General features: G+C 42.5%; 1 protein-coding gene across 5 annotated transcripts in view; it reads left to right on the top strand.

Moving 5' to 3' along the window:
- Window positions 1-26,229, top strand: part of tfeb (transcription factor EB) — a 107,838-nt gene that overhangs the window by 39,047 nt on the left and 42,562 nt on the right. The window contains exon 3 of one of the 5 annotated variants that reach the window (XM_052473454.1): window positions 18,335-18,963. The exons of the other annotated variants lie outside the window; for them this stretch is intronic. The gene's annotated coding sequence lies outside the window, so the exon portion shown is untranslated. The remainder of the gene's footprint in view (window positions 1-18,334; window positions 18,964-26,229) is intronic. 5 annotated transcript variants of the gene reach the window in all.

Here is a 26,229-nt window from a genome sequence, read left to right as displayed (position 1 = left end):
ACTGCAAGTTATTTCACGCAAGCACAAAGCACACATCTGGGTTTGGTGGATGCCAGGAGAACGCTACCTACCTGAATGCATATTGTAAACTAAAGTTTGGAGGAGGAATAGTGGTCTGGGACTGCTTTTCATGGCCCCTTAGTTCCAATGACATTCTCAACGATTCTGTGCTCCCAACTTTGTGGGAACAGTTTGGGGAAGGCCCTTTTCTTGTTTCAGCATGACAATGCCCCTGTGCACAAAGCGAGGTGTTTTTTGGTTTGTCGATTTTAGTGTGGAAGAACTTGACTGGCCTGCACAGAGCCCATGAATGGAAGCAAGTCCCCTCAGCAATCTAGGCTGTTACAGCAGCAAAAGGGGGGACCAACTCTATTTATGCCCATGATTTTGGAATACAATGTTTGACGAGCACATGCTTTTGGCCATGTAGTGTAATTCACACTCTGAGTGTTAGGTTGGTGTCTATGTAGTCAGAATCGCTGATTGGGTGTGTCCAAGGTTGTCGGAAGCAGCTGTTTGTGTGGCAAGACCAAATGTGAAGAAACGGGTGCTGTGAAGCCGGGCAGAACTCGCTGTCACTGTGGCAACTCTACACTGTGCATGTCTGCCAGTAATGGCTGTAGACTTGCATGTTACGGACACTAACTGCAAGGTCTCCATGTTCAGTGACAAGTGTCGCACGCACACACACAAAAGTGTGCGCACACACACAAACAAACAAACACAAACAAACAGTGTATACACACACACACACACACACACACACACACAGAGGACTCGGGGTGTTCCTCAAAAGGGGAACAGAGAGTGAGGAGTTATTTAGGGCTTTAGGTGGCATACGTCTCACAATAGAAAGGCTGTTTCTCGCTCTGTGTGTCTCTTGCTCTCTGTTTCTCGCTCTGTGTGTCTCTTGCTCTCTGTTTCTCGCTCTGTGTGTCTCTTGCTCTCTGTTTCTCGCTCTGTGTGTCTCTTGCTCTCTGTTTCTCGCTCTGTGTGTCTCTTGCTCTCTGTTTCTCGCTCTGTGTGTCTCTTGCTCTCTGTTTCTCGCTCTGTGTGTCTCTTGCTCTCTGTTTCTCGCTCTGTGTGTCTCTTGCTCTCTGTTTCTCGCTCTGTGTGTCTCTTGCTCTCTGTTTCTCGCTCTGTGTGTCTCTTGCTCTCTGTTTCTCGCTCTGTGTGTCTCTTGCTCTCTGTTTCTCGCTCTGTGTGTCTCTTGCTCTCTGTTTCTCGCTCTGTGTCTCTTTGCTCTCTGTTTCTCTGTGTGTCTCTTGCTCTCTGTCTCTTGCTCTCTGTTTCTCGCTCTCTGTCTCTTGCTCTCTGTTTCTCGCTCTGTGTGTCTCTTTGCTCTCTGTCTCTGTCTCTTGCTCTCTGTCTCTCGCTCTCTGTCTCTCGCTCTGTCTCTCGCTGTCTCTCGCCTCTGTCTCTCGCTCTCTGTCTCTCGCTCTCTGTCTCTCGCCCTGTCTCGCTCTCTGTCTCTCGCTCTCTGTCTCTCGCTCTCTGTCTCTCGCTCTGTCTCTCGCTCTCTGTCTCTCGCTCTCTGTCTCTCGCCCTCTGTCTCTCGCTCTGTGTGTCTCTCGCCCGCTCTGTGTGTCTCTCGCCCGCTCTGTGTGTCTCTCGCCCGCCCTGTGTGTCTCTCGCCCGCCCTGTGTGTCTCTCGCCCGCCCTGTGTGTCTCTCGCCCGCCCTGTGTGTCTCTCGCCCGCCCTGTGTGTCTCTCGCCCGCCCTGTGTGTCTCTCGCCCGCCCTGTGTGTCTCTCGCCCGCCCTGTGTGTCTCTCGCCCGCCCTGTGTGTCTCTCGCCCGCCCTGTGTGTCTCTCGCCCGCCCTGTGTGTCTCTCGCCCGCCCTGTGTGTCTCTCGCCCGCCCTGTGTGTCTCTCGCCCGCCCTGTGTGTCTCTCGCCCGCCCTGTGTGTCTCTCGCCCGCCCTGTGTGTCTCTCGCCCGCCCTGTGTGTCTCTCGCCCGCCCTGTGTGTCTCTCGCCCGCCCTGTGTGTCTCTCGCCCGCCCTGTGTGTCTCTCGCCCGCCCTGTGTGTCTCTCTCTCGCTCGCCCGCCCTGTGTGTCTCTCTCTCGCCCGCCCTGTGTGTCTCTCGCTCTTGTGTGTGTGTCTCTCGCTCGCTCTCTGTCTCTCGCTCTCTGTCTCTCGCTCGCTCGCTCTGTGTGTGTGTGTGTATTTCTTTCTCTTTCAATTTGCTTTATTGGCATGATGTAACAATGTACATATTGCTATAGCTTATTTTGGATATTTACAATATAAAAAATGAGAATCAAAAGTGTCAACGGGACAACCATAACCAAGGGTCAAAATAACCATACATTGAACAACAACAATAAGCATACAGTAGAGGACATGTGCAGGTTGATTGGTTTGTCAGACACTGTCCCTCATCTTATGGCAGGTCGCAATGTCGTGCGCTGCCAACCCACAGCTCTTTGCGTCCTCCCCCAACAGGACGGGTAGCCTATCCTCATCAGAGAGGTCTTTAAAGCCTTGAATAAGGGTTTCAAATTTGGGGAAATGTTTTGTTTTATATATTAAAAATAAAATAAAAAATTGTCAGGAAATGCAGCTCCGTCTCAGGTGCTGCTGTTGTGCAGTGGTTGCACAGCCTTTCCTCAACAGGGAGCCAGGTTTTCCTGTGTCTACCCTTCTCAATGGCAAGGCTGTGCTCACTGAGCCTGTACTTTATCAAAGTTTTTCGAAAGTTTTGATCAGTAACCATGGTCAAATATTTAGCCATAGTGTACTGTCGATTTCGGGCCAGATAGCGCTGCATTTTGCTTTGTGCTTGTGTTTCCCAATACGCACTGTAGTTTTGTTTTGACTGTTGTAATTTGGTTTATTCTGATTGATTGGATGTTCTGGTCCTGAGGCTTCAGTGTCAGTAGAACAGGTTTGTGAACTCAGCCCAGGAGCAGCTAGATGAGGGGACTCTTTTATTTGCTCGGCTCTTGGCATTTTAGGGCTTGGTAATGATATGAGAGGAAATCACTGTATTTTAGATGTTTCCAAAACTTTTAGTTTTTATTATTAGTGGATATTGGCCTAATTCTGCCCTGCATGTATTGTTTGTAGTTTTCCTCTGGACATGTAGGAGAATCTTACAGAACTCTGCATGCAGGGTTTCAATGGGGTGTTTGTCCCATTTGACGAAATCTTGTTTTGCAAGTGGACCCCACACCTCGCTGCCATAAAGTGCAATTGGTTCAATGACATATTCAATTAGTTTTAGCCAGATTTTAATAGGTATTTCAATTTGAATGAGTTTTTTTAATGGTGTAGAATGTCCTGCATCTCTGTTCATTCACTGCCTCATTAATGTCTCTAGTTGAGCTTATTTTTAAACCTAAGTAATTGTAGTGTGTGCAGTACTCTATATATGTTGTACCAATTGAGAACTTTGATCTAATTCCCTGAGATCTGGATCTTCTCTGGAAAATCATTGTTTTAGTATTTTTGGGGTTTACTGCCAGGGCCCAGGTCCTGGGCCCTATTGAAGAGTGCAGGGCTCAGATTGCATCTCTCTATCTCTTTCTCTTTTTTCTCTCAAAATGGGCTTGATTGGCATGGGAAACGTGTTAACATTGCCAAAGCAAGTGAGGTAGATAATATACAAAAGTGAAATGTCATTATATACATACATACAGTGGGGCAAAAAAGTATTTAGTCAGCCACCAATTGTGCAAGTTCACCCACTTAAAAAGATGAGAGAGGCCTGTAATTTTCAAACTTTTTTGCCCCACTGTATATATATATATAATATGACATTTGTAATGTCTTTATTGTTTTGAAACTTCTGTATGTGTAATGTTTACTGTACATTTTTATTGTTTATTTCACATTTGTATATCTACCTCACTTGCATTGGCAATGTTAACATATGTTTCCCATGCCAATAAAGCCCCTTGAATTGAATTGAGAGACACACAGAGAAAGACACAGAGGTAAGGCAAGTGGAGCTGGAACAGCAGGTGATTACATTCTAGTCAGCACAGACCCAGACAACAGTCCAGCACAACAACACTCTCTTAACCAGACCCGGGGAGCTGGAGGTGGAGAGAGACATATCTGCACTCTGGACAGTGGTGAGACAACTTCAACAGGAGAAGGAGCAGGAGAAGAACAGAGCACTAGAGGAGAGGATCAGATTGCTGGAGGAGAGGTTGAGTGGGATGGCGTGTGACAGAGAACAACCCACTAGAGGTGCCCCCCTCCCCCCACACACACACACCCACTGAGAACATACACAAGACACGGATTGTTCTCCTTATGGACTCAAATGGGAAATGTATACAACACCAAAAAACTTTCCCCCCAAGCACAGTGTGTCTAAACTCTGGTGTCCAAACACCCAGCATGCCCTAGACCTTCTGTCTGAGGACCAACTAGAGTCACCCAGCCACATAATAATACACACCGGTACAAACCACCTGAGAGCACAGCAGGAAAGGGTGGCCACAGCACTGAAGGGAGTGATAGCCTGGTGCGGCAGGGTAGCCTAGTGGTTAGAGTGTTGGACTAGTAACTGGAAGGTTGCAAGTTCAAACCCCCGAGCTGACAAGGTACAAATCTGTCGTTCTGCCCCTGAACAGGCAGTTCCTAGGCCGTCATTGAAAATAAGAATTTGTTCTTAACTGACTTGCCTGGTTAAATAAAGGTTAAAGGTTAAAAAAATAATAAAAAATAAAAAAATCTTCTACTTTCCCCAACGCACAAGTGGTTATCTCCACCCTGCTACGACTAGACTTCCTCCCTGCCACAATACAGCGGGTAAACTCAAGTATTTCCCGTGACTGTGCCTCAACCAAATGTTTTCCTGGCCCTTGAACAGCCTCTATGACCAGGTCCACCTCTACAAGGCAGCAGTGCCCGGACTCTAAAGGACATCGCTCTCAAATGTAGCCCCAACACTTCACACAGGTTAACAGATCAATAGACACCCTGCCCAGACCTGTGGGACCCCCCCCCCCCGGACCTACACATAGAGGACCCACGCCTAGAGGACTTGCATCCAGACCACAGCACCACAGGCCACACCCTCACCCCAACCAATCAACACCCCCCCCACATCAACCATGCCCACACCCCATTTAGGCCCCCTCAGATCAGACTTATGCCCTTCCTGCCCACCCCATGCACCCCAACCCGCAAAGAGGGCCTCAACATGGAAGTAACACATATGCCCAGGCAGTGAGCAGGCAAACAGGCCCAACCCCCACTCTTACACTAGCCCAAGCCAATGGCATGTAACAGATGCTCAGCAGGCTCTGCTCACACTTACTGGCCCAAGGCCAAACCACACGACCAACAACATTGGACACTTTATGGAACACAAAGCATTCACTATATCATCCTGGAATATCCAAGGCCTGAGGTCATCTGCCTTTGGCCTAAAGAGCAGGAATCCAGGCTTCACCAAAGAAATCGGTAATGCAGACATTGTCATCCTGCAAGAAACCTGGTATCGAGGAGATGGACCCACTGGTTGCCCTCTAGGTTACAGAGAGCTGGTAGTCCCATCCAACAACTACCAGGCGTGCTCTGAATTCTGTCACTTGTCACATTACCAAGAGATTTGTAAGTTTGTAGAAAGTTTTGTACATTTTGTAGAAGGAAAGAAATTTGCAAGTAAAAAAAAATGGTTTGAGCGTCTTTGGGGGCAGGACCTATTTTTGTTTTGGGTGAGGATGACGAGGGAGCATATGAGCTTCCCTGAGTCATTTAACAGGTTGTGCAAATTCACATTTTCATCAGCTGTCCAGGTGGCTGGTCCCACAGGTGAAGAAGCCAGATGTGGAGGTCCTGGGTTGGTGTGGTCACATGTGGTCTATGGTTGTGAGGCCGGTTGGACATACTGCCAAATTCTCTAAAATGATGTTGGAGGCAGCTTATGGTAGAGAAATTGACATAATTTTATCTGGCAACAACTCTGATAGACTTTCCTCCAGTCAGCGTGCCAATTGCACGCTGACTCAACTTAAGACGTCTGTGGCGTTGTGTGGCACTACTGCACTTTTTAGATTCGCCTTTTATTGTCCCAAGCACAAGGTGCAGCTGTGGAATTATCATGCTGTTTTAAGCAGCTTCTTGATATGCCACACCTGTCTTCTGGATGGATTATCTTGGCAAAGGAGAAATGCTCACTAACAGGGATGTAAACAAAACAAACTTGTGCACAATCTGAGACATTTTTTGTGCGCATGGAACATTTCTTGGATATTTTATTTCAGCTCATGAAACATGGGACCAACAATTTACATGTTTTATATTTTTGTTTAGTTGTACATGAATAAAAATCTATTCACCCTGGACATGAGACTTGCATTGATTTTTGTTTAAATTTTGGAGTCATAGGTACCAAGTGTTGTCTTGATGGAGAAAGTCTGCATGTTGTTTGAGGTTTAAGTTACAAAAGTTGTTGGCATTTTCCTCATTTCTATTATGAATAAGGTAGTGTTTTGTAACAGGACTGAGTTTTTGGAAACCCTAATCTAGGGTGCCATGACCCAGCTGGGGATGGACACATGTTAGTTTGTCTGGGAGACTGAGGGAAGAGATGGCATGAGTTTGAGTGAGCACAGTAAATCCAATTCAACCAGTGGCCCTGGATGCTATATGTCATCACACAGACTGTTATAGCGAAGGAGGTTTCTACAGTACATAAAGATGACTTCCACCAGTGGTGCTAACTTCTCTGCTCTGGAGATGTCGCAGGTCAGATGGCTCTGGAGGTCCTTGGAATATTCTCTCTGTAGCTCCTGTAGAAATATGGATCGAGGTACTGAGTCCAGTTGTCAGAGAGCAAGAGTTAAAGGACAATTCCACACACAATCTATCCTTTAGTATTTGTTTCATTCAACATTGTTGCCATTGTCGCAATGTTTTGCATGTCAGCACTCAAGTTTTAAAGATATGCAACTTTGAAAATACAGAAATCATCTGTGTATGCTGCGTTCTATATTGTTGAGGACTACAGTATAAGGGTGCCTTCCAATCAGACAAATGGATGTGTAAAAGACATAGTGCCCCAATGGCTTTTGAAAGGAGGAGTGTGTTCAGGGGGAGGCTTGTGTTGTCTGTCAGAAAAGTTGCAAAGACCATCCTTCAACCAATTAAAAAAACACAGAACAGTTTTTTTTTTCATGACCAAACAACTGTGTTGGACATTCATTTCATGCATTTTGGTTTAAAGGCAGCCTTACTCTGTGGTTCGTCATGTCTAGCTTCACTCTTTCTCCCTAAACCCCCGGCCCCTCACCCTCGACCTCCCATTGGCCAAAGGCCTCCTGCCAAACCCTCTGATTCTCTGACAGGGAGTGACTCCAGGAGAAAACCACATGTTCATGATGCGTAGGGCTTTTCCACTGCTCATGAGAGTGGAGTATTGTAAATCTATTTCTAAAATATGCATGACTTAGTGACATGGAGTGCTCCATGTTCCTGCTGGTAGCAGGCTTTAACCTGGATGCAGGGAAATGTCCTGCAGGACTCCTGCCTTGGAGTATGGTTGTATCTACAGTCCCTTCAGAAAGTAGTCACACCCCTTGACATTTTCCAAATTTTGCTGTGCTACAGCCTGAATATAAAACGGGTCAAATGTTGTTGTGTCACTAGCCTACACACTACCCATTAATGTAAAAGCGGAATTATGTTTTTAGAAATATTTACAAATGAAAAGCTGAAATCCCTTTAGTCAAGTATTCAACCCTTTTGTTATAGCCTAAATAAGTTCAGGATTTAAAATGTTCTCAACAATTCACATACATTGCATGATGGTGTTTAGGTACTTATTCAAAAAATCATGTTAATCTCTGTACCCCTCACACACAATTATCTGTAAGGTCATTTTTAGTCGAGCAGTGAATTTCAAACGGACTCGACCACAAAAACCAGGGAGGTTTTCCAATGCCTTGCGAATAAGGGCACCTATTGGTAGATGGGTTAAAAAAAGAGACATTGAGTATCCCTAAGAGCATGGTGCAGTTATCAAATACACTTTGCATTGTGTATCAATACACCCAGTCACTACAAAGATACAGGCATCCTTCCTAACTCAGGATCTGCTAAGGGATTTCACCATGAGGCCAAAGGTGACTTTAAAACCGTTAGTTTTAATGGCTGTGATAGGAGAACTTAGGATGGATCAAAACATTGTAGTTATTCCACAATACTAACCTAAATGACAGAGTGAAAAGAAAGAAGCATGTACAGAATAAAAAATATTCCAAAACATGCATCCTGTTTGCAATAAGGCACTAAAGTAAAACTTCAAAAAACATGACAAAGACACTTAACTTTTTCCTGAGTACAAAGTGTTCTGTTTTGGGCAAACACAACACACCATGGAGTACCACTCTTCCTATTTTCAAGCATGGTGGTGGCTGCATCATGTTATGGGTATGCTTCTCATTGGCAAGGACTAGGGAGTTTTTAAGGATGAAAAGAAATGGAATACAGCGAAGCACAGGAAAAATCCTAGAGGAAAACCTGGTTCAGTCTGCTTTCCACTAGACACTGGGAGAGGAATTCATCTTTCAGCAGGACAATAACCTAAAACACAAGGCCAGGCATGCACTGGAGTTGCTTACCAAGAAGACCGTGAATCCTCCTGAATAACCTGGTTAGTTTCAACTTAAATTTGCTTGAAAATCTATGGCAAGACTTGAAGATGGCTGTCAACAATGATCAACAACTAACTTGAGAGCTTGAAGAATTTGAAAAAGAATTTGCAAATATTGTACAATCCAGGTGTGCTGAACTCTTAGACTTACCCAGAAAGACTCACATCTGTCATTTCTGCCAAAGATGATTCTAACATGTATTGACACAGGGGTGTGAATAGTTATGTAAATTAGATTTCATCATCAATACATTTGCAAAAATGTCTAAAAACATGTTTATACTTTGTCATTATGGGGTATTGTGTTTAGTTGGGTGAAAGAGAAATGGATTTAATCTATTTTCAATTGGGGCTGGAACACAAGTTGTGGAATAAGTAAAGGGATCTGAATACTTTCTGAAGGCACCATCTCCACCAGGCTCCTGTAAATCTGATGACAAACCTGCATAGATTTAACACAAATAATGGTACCTGTATTTAGTCAATTGAAGTCATGACAGCCACAAGTAAAAAAATAAAAATAAACGTTTTTATATACACAGGAGTGTACAGGATTTTGTACCAGCACTTCCCTAACACCTCATTCAACTAACTGTGGTCTAAATTGATCAAAAACGTGCACACAGTTCAGTACCCTGGGACATAAATCACCCACTTCTGTACTATTGAATGAGCTTCCCAAGTTCCAAGCTTACAATTCTGTATGATAGAGAATAACGTGTGGATCTATTTCTATCTAACCTTGTCAATAAACTCCAAGAACAAGTGTCAATTTAGCGAGCTTGCTAAATGCATGTATAGCAACTTTATCAAATAGATGGTTAACTAGAAAATATTATGATTTGTTTTCCCCTCGCATCTATAGCCGCCTGATGAAGCTAGTGAGTTGATAAACACTTATCATGGGTTGAATGTCAGAAGCCAGCTAGCTAGCATTAGCTACTGTTAATTTAGTTCTGAATTATAACATTTTGTATTTCACAAGTTAAACTATTGTCATGCCTTTTCACAAAACAAATCGATGTACACATGAAATAGTTTAATTCTAGTACTTTGGGCCAGAGTAGCGTTAATACTTTTCCTCCAAGGTACTTCCTGAGATTTGATTGATTGGAACATTTCAGCCAATGTTTGCAGCATTTTTATACTGTGGTTTTGGCTGATTGGTCAGAAGTAAAAGGTCCTACACCCCAAGCTGCTCAAACCATTTGTTTTACTAGTAAATATCTTTCTACAAACTTACAAATATCTTGGTAATGTGACGGAACTCAGTGTGCACAGCTAAAAGAAAATTAAGTGTAGTTTTGATTCACAGCAGAATATTCATAGTCGTAAATGGACAAGTAATAATTCTGAAAATAAATGATGCTTTCAAATCTTATTGAATGTATTCAAATGTCAAGTTTGCTACCGTTGTTACATTTCAAACACAATTTTGCGAAATTTAATTGCACATTTGTGAATCGTACTTGCTACCATGAATCTCAATGTGCGACGACAAATTCTAAATACGAACTCACAGGGTTCTGTTGTTATTATCCAATATAAAGAGAGCTTTGAAGCTGAGCCGCTGTGACATCAGTGTCTGGCACACAATGGCCGCTTTGTGCTCCCACCGCGTCACAGATGCCTGCGAAACCAAGTGTATGCCAGGCAATTGGAGGGCTTAGTGGGAGAACCTGCTGCCGGTAACAGTGTGTCACTAAGTGAGATGTGGAAATGAGACTGTATTTATTAGGGATCCCCATTTAGCTGCTGCCAAAAGATAAAATAGTACATCATACAACATTACACCACTACATACACAGGGGCAAAAAAGTATTTAGTCAGCCACTGATTTGTGCAAGTTCTCCCACTTTAAAAGATGAAGTGATAAAAATTACAGGCCTCTCAACTATGACAGAGAAAATGAGGGAAAATAATCCAGAAAATCACTGTAGGATTTTTTATGAATTTATTTGCAAATTATGGTGGAAAATAAGTATTTGGTCACCTACAAACAAGCAAGATTTCTGGCTCTCACAGACCTGTAACTTCTTCTTTAAGAGGCTCCTCTGTCCTCCACTCGTTACCTGTATTAATGGCACCTGTTTGAACTTGTTATCAGTATAAAAGACACCTGTCCACAACCTCAAACAGTCACACTCCAAACTCTACTATGGCCAAGACCAAAGAGCTGTCAAAGGACACCAGAAACAAAATTGTAGACCTGCACCAGGCTGGGAAGACTGAATCTGCAATAGGTAAGCAGCTTGGTTTGAAGAAATCAACTGTGGGAGCAATTATTAGGAAATGGAAGACATACAAGACCACTGATAATCTCCCTCGATCTGGGGCTCCACGCAAGATCTCACCCCTGGGGTCAAAATGATCACAAGAACGGTGAGCAAAAATCCCAGAACCACACGGGGGGACCTAGTGAATGACCTGCAGAGAGCTGGGACCAAAGTAACAAAACCTACCATCAGTAACATACTACGCCGCCAGGGACTCAAATCCTGCAGTGCCAGACGTGTCCCCCTGCTTAAGCCAGTAAATGTCCAGGCCCGTCTGAATTTTGCTAGAGAGCATTTGGATGATCCAGAAGAAGATTGGGAGAATGTCATCTCATCGTGTTTGGAGGACAAAGAAGGACAAAGAATGCTGAGTTTCATCCAAAGAACACCGTACCCACTGTGAAGCATGGGGGTGGAGAAATCATGCTTTGGGGCTGTTTTTCAGTTACCTGATGTGGAATAGAGTTCCATGTAGGCATGGCTCTAATATAGCACTGTGCGTTTCCCATAGTCTATTCTGGACTTTAGGATTGTGAAGAGACTTCTGCTGGTATGTCTTGTGGGGTATGCATGTGTGTTAGTAGTTTAAAACTTCTTGACACGACCCATCCCTGTCGCGGGATCATTTGTCAGCAACCGCTGAATAGCATAGCTCAATAGTCAAATAATATTACAAAAAAATATTCATATTCATGAAATCACAAGTGCAATATTGCAAAACACAGCTGAGCCTTTTGTTAATCCACCTGTCATCTCAGATTTTGAAATTATGCTTTACAGCGAAAGCAATCCAAGCGTTTGTAAGTTTATCGATAGCATAACATCATGTACACCTTAGCATCAGGAAGCTTGGTCACGAAAATCAGAAAAGCAATCAAATTAACAGTTTGATCTTCAGATGTTTTCACTCACGAGACTCCCAGTTACACAACAAATGTTATTTTTATACCCAAAATACCGACGTTTGTTTGTCGCGTTATGTTCAGAAATCCACAGGAAAGAGCGGTCACGACAAGGCAGACGGAAATTCCTAATAGTCTTCATTATGTCCACAGAAACATGTCAAACATTTTTTATAATCATTCCTCAGGTTTTGAAATATATATTTGATAATATATCAACAGTGTGTTCCTCCCCCTGTTATTGAAAAACCTACAATGGTGGCTTTACTCTGTAGCGCAAAAACTCACTCTGAGAGCCCCCACCTATCCACTTACGCAATGTGATCTTTCATGCAAATTTTTCTAAATAAAAGCCTGAAACTATGTCTAAGGACTGTTGACACCTTAGGGAAGCCAGAGAAAAAGGAATCTGGTTGATATCCCTTTTAAATGGAGGATAGGCATGCATAGGAGTGTTTTCTATCCTAATCCGCCAATTTTATGCATATTATAGCATCTGGTCCTGAGAAATAGGCCGTTTACTTTGGGAACGTTATTAAACTTAAAAATAGTGTCCCCTTAATTAAAGACAGCCCAGTGCATTCAGCTTGTCAACACTTCTTACATAAACAAGTAGTGATGAAATCACTCTCCTCCACTTTGAGCCATGAGAGATTGACATGCAAATCATTGTTAGCTCCCTAACAGCCGTGCTGCCCTGTTCTGAGCCAATTGTAATTTTCCTGTCCCTCTTTGTGGCACCTGACCACACGACTGAACAGTAGTCCAGGTGCAAACAAAACTAGGGCCTGTAGGACCTGCCTTGTTGATAGTGTTGTTAAAGGCAGAGCAGCGCTTTATTATGGGCAGACTTCTCGCCATCTTAGCTACTGTTGTATCAGTATGTTTTGACCATGACAGTTTACAATCCAGGGTTACTCCAGGCAATTTACAAGATTTAGTTGAGGGTTAGGGTTTAGTGAATGCAGTGGTGTAAAGTAAAAAATACTTTAAAGTAATTCCTAAGTATGGGGGGGGGGGGTTGTATCTGTACTTTACTTTACTATTTTATATTTTTGGCAACTTTTACTTCACTATATTCCGAAAGAAAATCATGTACTTTTTACAGCATACATTTTCCCTGACACCCAAAAGTACTCGTTACATTTTGACAGGAAAATCCAATTCACACACTTATCAAGAAAACATCCCTGGTCATCCCTACTGCCTCTGATCTGGCAGACTCACTAAACAAATTATTTGTTTGTAAATGATGTCTGAGTGATGGAGTGTGCCCAAATCTAACTGCCTGTAGCTCTAGGCCCTGAAGCAAGGATATGCATATTCTTGGTAGCATTTGAAAGGAAACACTTTGAAGGTTGTGGAAATGTGAATTGAATGCAGGAGAATATAACACAATAGATCTGGTAATAGAAAATACAAAGAAAAAACAACCGTTTTTTTTTCTACCACAGGTCCCACATCTAGCCAGACACTCTGGCAGTGTATGTGCAAAGTTTCAGACGGATAACTTGAGGTATGAGCGAGCTACATGACATTTAGTGTCACCTAGGTACATTTGGGCAAATCGTGAAGGAGACATTTACATTCACATTACATTTTCCTGCAAGAATATGGTCAAGTCTGTATACTTGGATTTTGATTTAGCTTGTCCAGTATTAGTAGCCACATAAATTCAACATTTGCAGAACACAGTTTTCGTAACTCGCCATATTCTTATCACTTTTGTCCAAAAGGAAAAGGCTTGCTGTCGCACAAGGTTAGCAGCTACATTTTGCGACATATGGGGTTTCCTGATACCTCCGTAAAGCCCAGCTCATTGGTTATCTAGCTAGCTTTGTTTGATCCCGATTGGTGCTTATTCGTCAGTTAGTCGATCAAGTGAAGACCGCCCGCGTCTTCGGCGTGCAATGAAGGCGTCGCTCTCTGACCAAATTTGGTGTCCTATAGGATATGCTACACCCCTAATGATATAGTGAAGTCTGGTTACATTCTAGGATCTCTGAGGAATAAATACGAACATGATTTGACTGGTTGAAACAACGTTTATGGTTAGATTTTTAGAGATTCCTTTCTTTGCAAATTGAATGAGTGGAAATAAAAAAATTTGTTCATGCTATATGGACCTTTTTAAGGATATGAAAAAGGTTTTTATCTAAATAAACGACATGTTATCCCTGGGACCCTTTGGATGATAAATCGGAGCAAGATTTCAGAATGTAAGCACACATTTCACCTCCAGAGGTGAATTTATCAAACCTATCGCAGTGAAAAGTTTTGTTAGTGTCACGCCTTGGTCTTAGTATTTTGTGTTTTCTTTAATTATTTGTTCAGGCCAGGGTGTGACATGGGTTTATTGTATTGTCGTATTGGGGTTTTTGTAGGCATTGGGATTGTGGTTGATTAGGGGTGTGTCTAGTATAGGCTTGGCTGCCTGAGGTGGTTCTCAATCAGAGTCAGGTGATTTTTGTTGTCTCTGATGGGGAACCGTATTTAGGTAGCCGGTGTTTCACTGTGTATTTCGTGGGTGATTGTTCCTGTCTCTGTGTAGTGTTCACCAGATAGGCTGTAATTAGGTTTCACGTTCCGTTTGTTTTGCATTATTTATAGTTATTTTCTTGTATCGCTATTCTTTATTAAAGACATGAGTAACCACCACGCTGCATTTCGGTCCGACTCTCTTTCGACAAACGAAGAACGCAGTTACAGTTAGGAGCTATCAAACAATAGCATGGCATTTTATCACAGTAATAGCCACTGTAAATTGGGCAGTGCAGATATACAACAAATAATTTAAGCTTTCAGACTATATTAGACACTTATGTACCGACATTTGTTGCTTCTCTAAAATCTGCGATCGTGACAAGGTGCTGCATAATTTACAACTGTCCCGTTGACGGGACGCCTATCCCTAAGATGCCTCAAGTCCTCAACTGGCAGCTTCATTAAATAGTACTTGCAAAACACCAGTCTCAACGTCAACAGGGAAGAGTCTTCTCTGGGGTGCTGACCTTCTAGGCAAATTTCCTCTGTCCAGTGTCTGTTCTTTTGTCTATCTTAATCTTTTTTTTTATTGGTCAGTCTGAGATATGGCTTTTTCTTTGCAACTGCCTAGAAGGCCAGCATCCCAGAGTCGCCTCTTCACTGTAAAGTCCTGATTGGTGGAGTGCTGCAGAGATGGTTGCCCTTCTGGAAGGTTCTCCAATCTCCACAGATGAACTCAAGAGCTCTGTCAGTGACCATCAGGTTCTTGGTCACCTCCCTGACCAAGGCCCTTCTCCCCAGATTGCTCAGTTTGGCCGGACGGCCAGCTCTGCTCTTGGTGGTTCCAAACTTCTTCCATTTAAGAATGATGGAGGCCACTGTGTTCTTGGGGACCTTCAATGTTGTAGAAATGTTTTGGTACCCTTCCCCAGATATGTGCCTCGACACAATCCTGTTTCGGAGCTCTACGGACAATTCCTTCGACCTCATGGCTTGGTTTTTGCGCTGACATGCACTGTCAACTGTGCTACATTTATATAGACAGGTGTGTGTGCCTTTCCAAATCATGTCCAATCAACTGTATTTACCACAGGTGGTCTCCAATCAAGTTGAAAAAAAACAAACATCTCAAAGATGATCAATGAAAACAGGATGCAGGATTTAGTTTATTTTTGTCATTTTCTTTACTCTATTTTATTTAGTAAATATTTTCTTAACTCTATTTTCTTAACTGCATCGTTGGTTAAGCATTTAACAGTAAGGTCTACACCTGTTGTTTTCGGCGCATTTGATTTGATTATATACAGGGTCAGTCAGTTCCAGTACCATATTTACAATGTTAATTTAAGTGTTATTTGTCACGTGCCAAATACTACAATACTGTCAAATGCTTACTTACCTACAAGCCCTTAACCAACAATGCAGCCTTTTTTTTAAGTAAAAAAATATTTGCTTAAAAAAATGTATTCGGGGTTTACCGCTACCGAGTCTATGTGCAGGGATACAGATTAGTTGAGGTAATCAAGGTAACATGTACTGTAGGTAGGGGTAAAGTGAATATCCATACAGTCGTGGCCAAAAGTTTTGAATGACACAAATATTAATTTTTGTCAGATGTTACTATGGAATACTGAAGTATAATTACAAGCGTTTCATAAGTGTCAACGGCTTTTATTGACAATTACATGAAGTTGATGCAAAGAGTCCGTATTTGCAGTGTTGACCCTTATTTTTCAAGACCTCTGCAATCTGCCCTGGCATGCTGTCAATTAACTTTGGGGCCACATCCTGACTGATGGCAGCCCATTCTTGCATAATCAATGCTTGGAGTTTGTATGAATTTGTGGGTTTTTGTTTGTCCACCCACCTCTTGAGGATTGATCACAAGTTCTCAGTGGGATTAAGGCTGGGGAGCTTCCTGGCCATGGACCCAAAATATTGATGTTTTGTTCCCCGAGCAACTTAGTTATCACTTTTGCCTTATGGCAAGGTGCTCCATCATGCTGGAAAAGGCATTGTTCGTCACCAAACTGTTCCTGGATGGTTGGGAGAAGTTGCGTTATTCAAGGCTGTGTTCTTAGGCAAAATTGTGAGTGAGCCCACTCCCTTGGCTGAGAAGCAACCCCACACATGAATGGTCTCAGGATGCTTTACTGTTTGCATGACACAACTGATGATAGCGCTCACCTTGTTTTCTCCGCACAAGCTTTTTTCCGGATGCCCCAAACATTCATCAGAGAAAATGACTTTACCCCTGTCCTCAGCAGTCCAATCCCTGTACCTTTTGCAGAATATCAGTCTGTCCCTGATGTTTTTCCTGGAGAGGAGTGGCTTCTTTGCTGCCCTTCTTGACACCAGGCCATCCTCCAAAAGTCTTTGCCTCACTTTGTGTGCAGATTAGAGGTCGACCGATTTATGATTTTTCAACACCGATACCGATTATTGGAGGACCAAAAAAGCAGCTTCCGATTAATCGGCCGATTTAAAAAAATAAATACATAAATAAATAAAATAAAAACTTTTTTTTTTAAATACATAAATAAATAAATATATATATATATATATATAAAAAACAAAAAAAAAATATGTATATAATTAATAATAATAATACTAATAATAATACTAAATGCATGTATATATATTTAAAAAATAAAAAATAATAATTATATATATATATACATTTTTTTTATATATATATATATATATGTGTGTAATAATGACAATTACAACAATACTGAATGAACACTTATTTTAACTTAATATATTACATCAATAAAATCAATTTAGCCTCAAGTAAATAATGAAACATGTTCAATTTGTAATATGGTTTAAATAATGCAAAACAAAGTGTTGGAGAAGAAAGTAAAAGTGCAATATGTGCTATGTAAGAAAGCTAACGTTTCAGTTCCTAGCTCAGAACATGAGAACATTTGAAAGCTGGTGGTTCCTTTTAACATCTTCAATATTCCCAGGTAAGAAGTTTTATGTTGTAGTTATTATAAGAATTATAGGACTATTTCCCTCTACCATTTGCATTTCATTAACCTTTGACTATTGGATGTTCTTATAGGCACTTTAGTATTGCCAGTGAAACAGTATAGCTTCCGTCCCTCTAGTTAGTGCACGCTAACTAGCTAGCCATTTCACTTCCACCAGCCTCATCTCGGGAGTTGATAGGCTTGAAGTCATAAACAGCACAATGCTTGACACACAACGAAGAGCTGCTGGCAAAACGCACGAAAGTGCTGTTTGAATGAATGTTTACGCGCCTGCTTCTGCCTACCACCGCTCAGTCAGATACTTGTATGCTCAGTCAGATTATATGCAAAGCAGGACACGCTAGATAATATCTAGTAATATCATCAACAATGTGTCGTTAGCTAGTGATTATGATTGATTGTTTTTTCTAAGATAAGTTTAATGCTAACTAGCAACTTACCTTGGCTTACTGCATTCGCGTAACAGGCAATCTCCTTGTGGAGTGCAATGAGAGAGAGGCAGGTTGTTATTGAGTTGGACTAGTTAACTGTAAGATTGCAAGATTGGATCCCCCGAGCTGACAAGGTGAAAATCTGTCGTTCTGCCCCTGAACAAGGCTGTTAACCCACCGTTCCTAGGCCGTCATTGAAAATAAGAATGTGTTCTTAACTGACTTGCCTAGGTAAATAAAGGTATAAAAAAATATAATAATAATAATCGGCAAATCACCGCCCAAAAGTACCGATTTCCGATTGTTATGAAAACTTAAAATCGTCCCTTCCGATTAATCGGTAGACCTCTAGTGCAGATGCACTCACGCCTGCCTGCTGCCATGCCTGAGCAACCTCTGTACTAGTGGTGCCCCGATCCCGCAGTTGAAACAACTGCAGGCGATGGTCCTGCCGCTTGCTGGACTTTCTTGGGTGGCCTGAAGCCTTCTTCACAACAATTTAACTGTCTCCTTGAAGTTGTTGATGATTTGAAAAATGGTTGATTTAGGTGCAATGTTACTGGCAGCAATATCCTTGCCTGTGAAGCCCTTTTTGCGCAAAGCAATGATGGCACTTGTTTCCTTGCAGGTAACCATGGTTGACAGAGGAAGAACAATGATTCCAAGCACCACCCTCCTTTTTGAAGCTTCCAGTCTGTTATTCGAACTCAATCAGCATGACAGAGTGAACTCCAGCCTTGTCCTCATCAACACTCACACTTGAGTTAATGAGAGAATCACTGACATGATGTCAGCTGGTCCTTTTGTGGCAGGGCTGTAATGCAGTGGAAATGTTTTTGGGGGATTCAGTTAATTTGCATGGCAAAGAGGGACTTTAATTAATCTGATCACCCTTCATAACATTCTGGAGTATATGCAAATTGCCATCATACAAACTGAGGCAGCAGACTTTGAAAATTAGTATTTGTATCATTCTCAGAACTTTTGGCTACAACTGTAGATCATAAACGGTGAGTAGCAGCGGCGTGCCGAGCAGTTGCCATACCAAGCGGTGATGCAACCAGTCGATGGTGCAGCTGTAGAACTTTTTGAGGATCTGAGGACCCATGCCCATGCCCTCTTCACGACTGTACTTGGTGTGTTTGGACCATAATAGTTTGTTAGTGATATGGACGCCAAGGACCTTGGAGCTCTCTACAACATGCAGGGATATTGGACTGGAGTGATACTGGAGTGATACTGGAGTGATAGTGGTGGGTAAGGTGACTAGTTATCAGGATATACAGTGTATGATAAACAGAGTAGCAGCAGCATGTATGTGCGTGTGTGTCGACAGTGTAAAGGTGTGTGTGAGTGAGCAAATGATGGAGTGAGTGTTGGTGTGTAGGGCCCTATGAGTGTGTTTTTACACAAATCAACTGTACTAGTTGTTCAGGCTCTGGTCTTGCCCCTGCCTTGATTACTGTCTAGTAATATGGTCAAGTGCAGCAAAGATAGATGCAGCTGGCTCTGAACAGAACAGCACATCTTGCCCTCAACTTCACACACAGAACTAACATCAAGAACATGCATGCCAGCTTTTCCTGGTTGAGGGTTTACGAGAGATGAACTGATTCCCTTCTAGTTTTTATGAGAACTATTACTGTGATGAAAATTCCAGATTGTCTGCATAATCAGATAACATACAGCTCAGACACCCATACATACCCCACAAGACATGCCACCAGGGGTCTCTTCACAGTCTCCATGTCCAAAACAAATTCACGGGAATGCACAGTATTTTTCTTTTAAACAGACATTTTTATTAACGATCACATAAAGAACATGTACCATACATACACAACTTATCTTTACTGTCTTTACTAAGGAGCGTAGTTAGTCACATGTTAAGGGTACATTTTGGCTGTATAGAGCAACTATTTCAAGAGTTTGAATAAGTATACAATTTTGATTAAGCCACTCAAAAACAACAGATAAACAAAAATCCCATGAATTACAGAATAAGACCCATACGATATGTCAAACTCTGACCAGACACTTTCATATGCTGTCTGTTACAAGATTGAAGTAATTCTCTCCACGTCAGCAAGTTCCTCGCATAGACCTAACCACACATCTTTAGAGGGTACATTTTCATTTTCCAGCATTTTGTTACATTTCCTTGCTGCTGCTTAAAGATGATCTATCAATTTAAAATCACATTTTATTTGTCACATACACATGATTAGCAGATGTTAATGCGAGTGTAGCGAAATACTTGTGCTTCTAGTTCCGACCATGCAGTAATATCTAACAAGTAATCTAACCTAACGTTGGCTGCAGTGAAGGAGAGCCCGCAAGTTTTGGTAGCGGGCCGTGTCAGTGGCACTGTATTGTCCTCAAAGCGAGCAAAGAAGTTGTTTAGTTTGTCTGGGAGCAAGACGACATCGTGGTCTGCGACGCGGCTGGTTTTCCTTTTGTAGTCCGTGATTGATTGTAGACCCTGCCACATACCTCTCGTGTCTGAGCCATTGAATTTCGACCATACTTTGTCTCTATACTGACGCTTAGCTTGTTTGATTGCCTTGCGGAGGGAATAGCTACACTCTTTGTATTTGGTCATGTTTCCGGTCACCTTGCCCAGATTAAAAGCAGTGGTTCGCGCTTTCAGTTTTGCGAGGAATGCTGCCATCAATCCACGGTTTCTGGTTGGGGAATGTTTTAATAGACGCTGTCGTTACAACATCACCAATTCACTTGCTAATGAACTGGGGCGGCAGGGTAGCCTAGAGCCTAGAGCGTTGGACTAGCAGCCGAAAGGTTGCAAGATCAAATCCCCGAGCTGACAAGGTACAAATCTGTCGTTCTGCCCCTGAACAGGCAGTTAACCCACTGTTCCTAGGCCATCATTGAAAATAATAATTTGTTCTTAACTGACTTGCCTAGTTAAATAAAGGTAAAATAAAACGCTATACGGAACAGTCCATGTTATCAAAGCAATCTTGAAGCGTGGAATACGATTGGTCGGACCAGCGTTGAACAGATCTGAGCACGGGCGCTTCCTGTTTTAGTTTCTATCTATAGGCTGGGAGCAACAAAATTGAGCAACAAAAATGGATGTGCGCGATGTGCCCGTCTACGGAGACTGACCAGAAGACCACTCCTTTCGCCCCTTCTTCGGTGCTGTTGTTTTGGTTTGCCGGCTGGGATCCGATCTATTGTCCTCGGTGGTGGACCAAACAAAGGATCCGCTTCGGTAAAGTCGTATTCCTGTTCGTAATGTTGGTGAGTTGACCTTGCTCTTATATCCAATAGTTCCTCCCGACTGTATGTAATAAAACCTAAGATTTCCTGGGGAAACAATGGAAGAAATAACAAAAAAAGTGAAATACTGCATAGTTTCCTAGGAACGCGAAGCGAGATGGCCATCTCTGTCAGCGCCAGAAGTAAGTGGAGAGGATTGGAGTGTATCCACAGGAACAATACCTAGGAGGAGATGACCTGGGTCTAGTTGAATAATAATACCTGTGATGTCCTGAATAACATGGAGAATTTCAGACTAAAAAGACTGGATTTTCCGACATTGACAAAATATGTGATAAAGTACATATTTGTCCACACTCCCTCATACACATAGGAAATATTCATATTTTCATTTTATTAAGTTTATCAGGATCATAAAAAAACTATGTAGTACTTTGAATTGAAACCCCTTTGTTCGGTTACATGTAGTGGCTTTATATAGTGTTTTGGCAATGCACAGTATTACATAAAACAAATGGATGAAACAACAGCTCATGGCAAAGTAGGGACTGTGAAATCACACACACACACACACACACACACACACACACACACACACACACACACACACACACACACACACACACACACACACACACAGGCCCACTCTATCACACTATAACACTCATAATCTACACACACTATTCTTTAGTTGTATTTGTTATATATCGTTGTATTTAAAGTGTGTGTGTGAACGTGTCTTAAGTGTTTTGTAATTTTTTGTGTCATCTGTTTTTGTGTGGACCACAGGAAGAATAGCTGCTACTTCGGCAAAATAAGGAGTGGAATAAACCAGTGTCATCATGGCGGTGTGAGCAGAGTGTGTTTGAGAGAGCAGAGTGTGTTTGAGAGAGCAGAGTGTGTTTGAGAGAGCAGAGTGTGTTTGAGAGAGCAGAGTGTGTTTGAGAGAGCAGAGTGTGTTTGAGAGAGCAGAGTGTGTTTGAGAGAGCAGAGTGTGTTTGAGAGAGCAGAGTGTGTTTGAGAGAGCAGAGTGTGTTTGAGAGAGCAGAGTGTGTTTGAGAGAGCAGAGTGTGTTTGAGAGAGCAGAGTGTGTTTGAGAGAGCAGAGTGTGTTTGAGAGAGCAGAGTGTGTTTGAGAGAGCAGAGTGTGTTTGAGAGAGCAGAGTGTGTTTGAGAGAGCAGAGTGTGTTTGAGAGAGCAGAGTGTGTTTGAGAGAGCAGAGTGTGTTTGAGAGAGCAGAGTGTGTTTGAGAGAGCAGAGTGTGTTTGAGAGAGCAGAGTGTGTTTGAGAGAGCAGAGTGTGTTTGAGAGAGCAGAGTGTGTTTGAGAGAGCAGAGTGTGTTTGAGAGAGCAGAGTGTGTTTGAGAGAGCAGAGTGTGTTTGAGAGAGCAGAGTGTGTTTGAGAGAGCAGAGTGTGTTTGAGAGAGCAGAGTGTGTTTGAGAGAGAGTGAAAGAATGCATTGGCAGCACTGAAGTGACTCAGGAGGTGTCCAGTGGGGAAGCTTAGCCAGACACAAACTGTTGAAGCATGTCGCGCAGCCCTCTGCTTGTTTAAAGTTTCACTATTTTAGTGTCATGTTCCCAATTGTTTACTTTTGGGTAGGAGCAAGGGCTCTATTTGGAACGGAACATGCAGTTAAAATCAGAAGTTTACAAACACTTAGGTTGGAGTCATTAACTGGTTTTTCAACCACTCCACAAATTCCTTGTTAACATACTATAGTTTTGGCAAGTCGTTTAGGACACAAGTCATTTTTCACTTATAATAATCACTTATAATTCACTTATAATTCAGTGTATCACAATTCTAGTGGGTCAGAAGTTTACATACACTAAGCTGACTGTGCCTTTTTAAACAGCTTGGAATATTCCAGAAAATTATGTCATGGCTTTAGAAGCTTCTAATTGACATCATTTGAGTCAATTGGAGGTGTACCTGTGGATGCATTTCAAGGCCTATCTTCAAACTCAGTGCCTCTTTGCTTGATATAATGGGAAAATCAAAAGAAATCAGCCAAGACTGTACAAACAATAGTATGCAAGTATAAACACCATGGGACCACGCAGCTGTCATACCGCTCAGGAAGGAGACGTGTTCTGTCTCCTAAAGATTAACGTACTTTGGTGCAAATCAATCACAGAACAGCAGCAAAGGACCCTGTGAAGATGCTGGAGGAAACGGGTACAAAATTATCTATATCCACAGTAAAAACGAGTCCTATATCGATATAACCTGAAAGGCCGCTCAGCAAGGAAGAAGTCACTGCTCAAAAACCGCCATTAAAATGCCAGACTACAGTTGGCAACTGCACATGGGGACAAAGATCATACTTTTTTGAGAAATGTCCTCTGGTCCAATGAAACAAAAATGGAACTGTTTGGCCATAATGACCATTGTTATGTTTGGAGGATAAAGGAGGAGGCTTGCAAGCCGAAGAACACCATCCCATCCGTGAAGCACAGGGGTGGCAGCATCATGTTGTGGCGGTGCTTTGCTGCAGGAGGGACTGGTGCACTTCACAAAATAGATGTCATCATGAGGTAGGAAAAATATGTGGATATATTGAAGGCAACATCTCAAGACATCAGTCAGGAAGTTAAAGCCTGGTCGCAAATGGGTCTTCCAATTGGACAATGACCCCAAGCATACTTCCAAAGTTGTGGCAAAATGGCTTAAGGACAACAAAGTCAAGGTATTGGAGTGGCTTGCACAATGTTCTGACCTCAATCCTATAGAAAATTTGTGGGCAGAACTGAAAAAGCATGTGCGAGCAAGGAGGCCTAGAAACCTGACAGTTACAGCAGCTCTGAAAGGAGGAATGGGCCAATATTCCCCCAACTTATTGTGGGAGGGTTGTGGAAGGCTACCTGAAACGTTTGACCCAAGTTAAACATTTTGTAGGCAATGCTACCAAATACTAATTGAGTGTATGTAAACTTCTGACCTACTGGGAATGTGATGAAAGAAATAAAAGCTGAAATAAATAATTCTCTTTACTATTATTCTGACATTTCACATTCTTAAAATAAAGTGGTGATCCTAACTGACCTAAGACAGGTAATTCTTACTAGGATTTAATGTCAGGAATTGTGATACACCTTAGCCAAATACATTAAACTCAGTTTATGTAATTTTCCGACTTCAACTGTATGTCCTTGAGTGTTGGCATGCATTAGCGTTAAGCTAAGCAAAGAATTGTCATAAGCCTGTCACATAAAGGTTTGCTAGCTAATATGCTAAGCCTTAACCCGCTAGAGCACATCGAGGCATGCTAGCATGATGCTCCGCTAGATCACAGATGTGCAGGAAAGATTAGCATGCTAAGCTAAACGAATGCTAAACTAAACTTTGGAGTGGACACAGAGGCACTTGTCTCCCTCTGGCAAGCATTCCTACCCGAGCCGATTGAATTTTGAGATGTAATCACCCCATTCGTCAGGGTGTATAAATACACTGTGTGTTGGATGGGTATGTTCAGTGAGGTGAGGGTTGTCTTACAAGTACTTTTAGAGTTATTGGATGGACTAGAGTTGCAGGAAAGAACATGCTTGAGCACAGGGCCTGTCAGTGTTTTGTTTTGGTGGTAGTAGTAGTAGTGGTGGACAAGGTTTTTTTTTCTTGGTCAAGTCATGTTTCTGATATAGTGTATTTGCAGAAGTAAACGTGGTATAGCATTAGGGCATGTAGTGTTAATAGCAGCAGTAGTGGTTTTAGTTTGCTCCTAAGTTGAGTGTTGGTTCACTGTGTGTAGTTTGAGGCTTTGCTGTTACGCTGTAGTAGACCGCTCTTGGAGTCAAAAGTGTGTGAGTGTGGACCAGCCAGTGGGCACAAAGCGAGCAGTGTGTGCACCTCAGGCACTGAAATGTACGCAGCGGACAACAGGCGGCCTCAGTCCTTCTCAATAGGAGCTGCCCTTCTTATTGTACCTCACACACAATGCGCCCCCCTCTTCTCTCTCGCGCTCTCTCTATGCCCATATATGGGCTGTGTGTCTGATGAAAGGATGAGAAGTCTGCTTTGATTGGTTGGTGCCTCTGGCATGGCTTCTTATTGTGCATCTGGATGAGACGATAGTGTGTTTCTATCAGGCCACGGCTGCACTTTTATTGACATTGACTCAACTTTGATTTCTCTGAAAGGAACCGTCCCAGAAGGTAGAATAACACCAGATCAAGAGTAGTTTTAACACTACTGAAAGGCGAACTCTGGGGCTTTCCTAATTGAGAGACAGGTGGGTGGGAGGTGGAGGAAGGAATGGTGTGGAGGTGGGCGAGGTTGAGGGTGTTTCCTTCGAAAGGCTGCTCACATGACCACCACACAACAACAGGACCACATGACTCCCACATGACTTCCCCAATGGTAACCATGGTTACGCTCCTCGGCCCAAGGTTTGGGCCTGGTGGGGGTTGATCTGATGCTCATCCACCCTACCCCTCCCTTCTCCCCAAACCTCTCCCCACCCATTCTCCACTGCCTCCTTATGCATGGCGTTATTCAATCTAAACCACATAGAGGAAAAGGCAGTAACAGTAACTTGCACTTGAGATTCCTTTTTAGTTTCAAACTGTAAATATGTTGTTTTTGTCTTATCCTGAAGTCAACATTAATATGATTGAATAGGGCCCTTCCCTTATCTACTCTAAAGATGCCTAAAGACATGTTCTTATGTTGAAAGACTGGCTACTTTGCTAGTCATTCACTAAATTAATAAGATCGTTCATCCTAGTGGCATGTTTTTATTAAAGTCACTTGTTTATGTTTACATGATGTGAACACCATAGATGGTACTAAACACATCTAATATATGTCTGGTGTGTGTGTGACTGGTGATCCAGTTGTCCTCTCTTCCCCCCTGTTTTAGAGCCCTGGGGTAGCTCCTTGTTAACAGACAGTGAATGTATGGCATTGTCTGGTATGGAAACATTTAGAGTGATGTTATTCATTAAATGGTCAGACATCATATGACTGGCTAATACAGCATAAACAGACTGTACTGTACAGATATTTACTGTATGTTCGAGCTGTCCTGACTTAGAGCTGTTGAGAGACAGGGGTACATATCTGGAGGGATATGGTAGTGGATTATGTCCTTGTTGATTACACTAATTGATCCATTAGCAATGAATGTGATTGATAGTCTAGTTTTCCTCTGTAGATGATTAGAAGGACATGGTGATTTTGGGTTGGTGGTGTTGATGACCACTGAGACATGAGGCCTTACACTGGATGGACCTGTGTGACCTTGTAACATAGTATTCTAACACCCTTTTTTCTCTTTTCC

Source organism: Oncorhynchus keta, chromosome 21, assembly GCF_023373465.1.
Source record: "Oncorhynchus keta strain PuntledgeMale-10-30-2019 chromosome 21, Oket_V2, whole genome shotgun sequence".
NCBI lineage: Eukaryota > Metazoa > Chordata > Actinopteri > Salmoniformes > Salmonidae > Oncorhynchus > Oncorhynchus keta.
The sequence above is the reverse complement of the archived record's forward strand: the minus strand, read 5'-3'. Positions and strand labels throughout refer to the sequence as shown.